Genomic DNA, 6,000 nt, shown 5'->3' with positions numbered 1-6,000 from the left:
ATTCCTCCTAACATTATCTCTGCCTTTGTGACTTTTTTTGCTGTTGGCACTGAATTTTTGCCTGCTTTTTGATCAGTGACTTTTCTAAATCAATAACTTTGAAAATGTTATGTAGATTCCCATTGCTTATAATCCAGACAGTCAGAAAACTTAACTGACTCTAACAATCCTAAGACTCAGCATCATCTGGTGGTAATAGTAATGTTGCTGTCACAGTGGCCGAGGCTGACATCCCCAAAGAACCCTCTTAATAAATCTACGCTGAGCGTCAGCACAGCAAACCAAAACTTTATATTAGGCTGATGTCCTACCAGCTGTCAGACCTTAACCTCATTGGCTCTGTTCCTTTGTCCTCTTTCACTCCATTTTATGAAACCTGTTCTACCCTTAGAATTACTAGTGGTGAAAGTTGTCTGGTTGCAGTTACAAACATGCTCATTGTACTAACATTTTGTAGCAGAAATATTGTAATGAAGGAAATGAATGTAATTTCCTTCTTCAGGAGTTCATCATGCAGCTTATTTCTTTCACCTGAAATAGAAATGTATTTTTCCTAAAATACGCAAGCTTAAGTACATTGTCATTATACTTGAAAATTGGAAACTTACAATAGAAGTCACAACACTCCAATGAAGCCTGAGAAGACTGCGTAATAAAGCTGATGTAATTCAAAATTTACTTCTGTTTAATAAGGCATAATATGGGGTGGTTTCACATGTGCTCCTAACTTACATAGTTGGATTGCAATTTCTAATATTGAGTGCAGACAATAAATCCATAGTAGCAGTTATCAAAATGCCTTCCCATTGAGAGTTGCAACTATGATCCCCACTCTCTACCTCGAAGATCCAACATGTTCCCTCTCCCTAAGCAAATTAACACAATTCTCCCTCTATCAGGTTATCTTACACCTTCCTACAAGCCATTACCAGGCTACTTTTTTTAATGTGGAAAGTTCTATTCCCAGAAACCCAGACTCATCATTGTACAAATAGCAAAAGTATTGTCCTCAATGATACTTTTCTTAGTAGATTGACAAGGAAATGACTATTTCTTCATATATATGTATTTGTTTGCCTCCGTGTTTTACTCTGAGCTGGCCATTTCTCACACTACGTACTTTGATATTTGTGTTTGTTGATGTTGAGTCACTTTAGCCTGAGGGTGGTTGTTCATGTTGGTTTATCATTTTACAATTGAAGTACTGTTCTCTAAATTCTATTGGATGATGGACAGAGTTTAATGATTTTTATGGAATGCCTACCAGGGAGTTTCATCTAAATATATTCTTAATAAATGTGCTTTTGATACTGGTATAGCAAGGTAGGTGGTACTTATTTCTTTTTTCTAATTAGATGTTTTCAAATGCTAACTGTACACCTACCTGGCTTCATCCATATTCTTTGCAAATATGAGGACACAAGCTAAACATCCTCCCGATCAGAGAGAAGATACGTGCTCTATCCTGCCAGCATTTTCCAGAAAATCAGCCTGACAGCAAAGGATGAATGCGTTAGAAGAGAGTAAGTAAGCTCAGTGCTCACCTTGGTCAGGGCTAGCATCAGTCTTCCCCACTCCCTTGGTGAAAGTTAGCCCTGAGCTGCCAGGCCACTTCCCTCTGCAAGTTGCATGGTTCCCTGACATGTGTCATGTACAAATATAGGGGGGCTATATTGATCCTGAAGTCACCAGTTCTTCAGTGAAAGGGAAGTGAGATTTAAACAGCCCGTTGTCATGTGGACATTTTCACATGAATGCCATCTAGGCACTAAGTCAACATGTCTAAAACTAGGCTGCTCATCTCTTCCCTTGAACATGTTGCTTTTCTTATGTTCTCTCCTTCGGAGAAGACTACCACTATTTGTCTCTCACCATCACATTCATTAGTCACTAAGCCCCAGGACTCTTACTCCTCAATAGCTCAGGGTCCGTTTCCTCTTCTTCTCCCCACTGTACCACTTGTCCTAGTTTGAGCCTTCATTATTTTCACTTAGATTATTGCAATATTGACTTCCTTATCTTCCTTTCTCTAGTATGGAATCTCTCCTTGCTACCCAGGGATTATTTATGCAATGTAAAAATCTAATCAGGGCTGGCGCAGTGGCTCATGCCTGTAATCCCAGGACTTTGGGAGGCCGAGTCAGGCAGATCACCTGAGGTCAGGAGTTCAAGACTAGCCTGGCCAATATGGGTCACCCCATCTCTACTAAAACTACATAAATTATCCAGACATGGTGGTGGGTACCTGTAATCCCAGCTACTCAGGAGGCTGAGGCAGGAGAATGGCTTAAACCCGGGAGGTGGAGGTTGCAGTGAGCCAAGATCATGCCACTGTACTCTAGCCTGGGCAACAGAGAAAGACTCTGTCTCAAAAAAACAAAACAAACAAAAATCTAATCAGGTCATGTCTGTATTCAAAACTCTTCACATCTCTTCACTCCCTGCCTCTGGGATACAACTTTTACTCTCTATATCCTCACCACCTGGTCCCTGCATGCTCCTCTAGTTTATCTTGGGTCACTACTCACCTTGCATATTACTTTCTAGAAATATTTAAATCTGTCTTCCCCAGCCCTGATTTTGCTAGTGCTGGAACATGTCTTCTTTCTTAACATTCTATTAATCTCAAGTCCTATCTCATCTGATACGCGATGCCTCTGTCATTTCCTTAAAGACTGGGTGCCTACTTATCGATGTCCCCATAGCCCACTCTTTTTATTTTGTAACTTTTATAGGACTTCTGAGCAACTCCAAGTAATAGCATTCATTCCCTAGTATATAAAGTAGATGCCTCCCCACCCCCAACCCCCAGAGTTAATACAGCACACAGCATCTATGTGAGTAGAGGGTACTCCTGTTTGCATGCCTGTGTCTCTGATAGGCTGCAATCTCTTAAAGTACAAGAATTTACCTTTAGTTGTTTTTATTGTTAGTAGCTAGCACCAGTGTCCAACCAGGTGTTCTGTTAAATGCATAGTGAATATATATATACACACACACATATGTATCTATGTATCTCTTATCCATCTGTCAATCATCTGTCCATGCATAGGCACATGCATATAAACATTCCCCTAAAAATAATTTTCCCTCCTAAGGAATGTAAGCATACAATATATGCGCACATATTAAAATTCCAATTCACTTCAATCCAATTGGATCAAATCTAATCCAAATTAAGTTAATCCAATTAAATCTCTTCAATGATTTCATAGCTTAAAGTTGGAATGATTAGAGAATTGTGTTAGAGTTTATAGGAAAATTCCATTTTCACTTTAAAAAATTGTTTTTTAATTAATGAACTATGTTTTTAAGAGTAGTTTTAGGTTCACAGACAAATTGAGCAGAAAGTACAGAGCTCTGATATATCCTCTTCTCCCCACCACCATGCAAAGACCTTTCCTGCTATCAGCATCTGGCGCTAGAGTGGTCCATTTGTTACTATCACTGAGACTACATTGACACATTATCCCCTAGAGTCCATGGTTTACATGAGGGTTCACTCTTAATGTTTGGTTTATAGATTTTGACACATGTATAATGACATGTATCTACCATTGTAGTAGTATCTTGAATCACTTCACTGCCCTGTTTTATTTATTTTAAATTTCTTTATTCAAATACATTACTTTTGATTTTCTTTTTCCTGGATCTTTTTATAAATGGTGGATATATTCTACTTTCCCTAAAGTGGTTTTTTTTTTTTCTATTTCTTAGAAGATGGCACCAGTGGTGTCCTTGAAAACCTGTGTGAATGTAGCTGTGAAATGAACAATTCCTCCCAAACCCCCAAATCCCTTTTTTATAGAACTCACAAGGTGGAAACTCTCTTGTAGAGAGAGAGTGGAACTCTCTCCACTGCCTGCCTTATTTGGTGACTGCAGGCAACGAGAAACTAGTCTCCCAAGTAAGTACCTTTCTTATGTTGGCTTATCTATTTTTCTTCTTACCTTTTCAAAAGCTACATGTAATTTTCTTTTTAATGGTTCTTATTGGCTTTTTAAAAATTACAAAAGTAACTGCAACTAACATGGGAAAGTTTGGAAAATAAAGACAAGATACACAAATGTAAGCCAAAGTCACCTGGGATACCCAACAATAAACATATTAACATTTTGATTCATTTCCTTCTGTTTTTCCTATATATACTTGCACAGATGTACATGTCTATAGATATGTATATTTGAGTCACGCTATCTAATCTTGCATTCTCCTGTTTTTAACGCAACATTGTATAAGAAGCATTTTCTTAACATTCTCTGAAAATATTCTATTGTATGTACCATGGTTTATTCAATCTCTATTATTTGAAATTTAGGTTGTTTGAAGTATATTTTTGCCAGTATGAATAATATTTTTGTGGACAAACTTTGATATGCAATGATAACTATTTTTTAGGAATAGATTTCTAGAAGAGCACTCTTGGGTAAGAGGCTAGCCACATTGACTAGTATTACCTCTACTCCTTTATGGAGTGTTTGCAGTCTTGAAGGTCTTTATGTCATTCACATGTAAGTAAGAAGGACAAAGACAAGTAGGCACTATTTTTGTGAATAGGAGCCACTGGGTTCAAGTCCCAGTTCAAATCCTTATAGGGTGTGTGGACAAGTTTTTCAATATCTTTCTGCTTTAGTTTCCTTATATGTAAAATTGGGGTAAAAATGATTTCTTTGTAGAGTTCTTGCTAGGAATATAAATATACTAAATATATGTGATATGTTTTAAAATTCATTTAGTGACTGGTGTAGTTGAATTATAACGCTAAGGCCAGAGTACTCCATTAAGAATTCTTTTGCATTCCATGTTAGCTATAGCAGTTGTGTCCTGAGGATGAAACTGCCCCAAGATATTGTCATGCCTATAGCATATTTTTAGCTTATTTAGGATCACATTTAGTATCCTAAAACATAACTTTTAGATCTGGACTTCTACTTTTCTTTCTCTTTGAAATTCCATTATTGAAAGCTGACTATGTAGGTGATTACTGGATGATGGTCCGATCACCTTGGTTGGTACAAGTTAAAACATAAATTATATCGAACAACAACCAGGTTAAAGTAAACAAGAGTTTAAAATCTTTTCCATTCTTTAAATTTGTACATAGCAGATGGAAGTTGCTAGAATAATAGATTATGGATTTATTATTTTTCATTGGAAGTATTTACCAGACTCGGGAAACAAGCTATTGCTAACTACTGGGGTCAGATTCAAAACTTTCTATTTTTAGTTTCTAATTTTAACATCTTTTACTTACAGAAAGATTGCAAAAAATATTATAAAGACCTCTATATCCTCTTCCCAGACTCAGCAGTTCTTAATATTTTGCCCCATTTAGCACGTGTTTCTTTCTCTTGGTGTCTTCTCTTTTGCACAAATACTTCTGTATGTATTTCCTAAATACTGTCTTACATAACCAAAGTACCTCCTTCGAAACCAGGACAGCTAGAATTGATAAAAATATTGTTATGTGATTCATAGATTCATAGTTGTTTTTTTTTTTTTTTTTTTTTTTTCTCTCGAGATGGAGTCTCGCTCTGTCACCAGGCTGGAGTACAGTGGCGCAAACTTGGCTCACTGCAACCTCCACCTCCTGAGTTCAATTATCCTGCCTCAGCCTCCTTAGTGGCTGGGACTACAGGCATGCGCCACCACACCCAGATAATTTTTGTATTTTTAGTAGAGATGGGGTTTCACCATGTTATCCAGAATGATCTCGATCTCTTGACCTCGTGATCCACCTGCCTCAGCCTCCCAAAGTGCTGGGATTACAGGTGTGAGCCACCGTGCCCAGCCATGGTTCATAGTTTTTACCCAAATTTCACAAATTCTTATAATATCTTTTTTTGATTCTGGATACAAGTAGAATAAGACTGTGTTAGTCGTCATGTCTTTTTAGTTTCCTTGAACTTGAAATGGTTCCTCAGCCTTTCTTTTTCTTTCATGATTGTGCTTTTGAAGAGTAAAGCCAGTAACTTTGTAGGATGTCCTTCAGTTTGGATT

This window comes from Nomascus leucogenys, chromosome 3, assembly GCF_006542625.1.
Source record: "Nomascus leucogenys isolate Asia chromosome 3, Asia_NLE_v1, whole genome shotgun sequence".
Classification (NCBI taxonomy): domain Eukaryota; kingdom Metazoa; phylum Chordata; class Mammalia; order Primates; family Hylobatidae; genus Nomascus; species Nomascus leucogenys.
The sequence above is the reverse complement of the archived record's forward strand: the minus strand, read 5'-3'. Positions refer to the sequence as shown.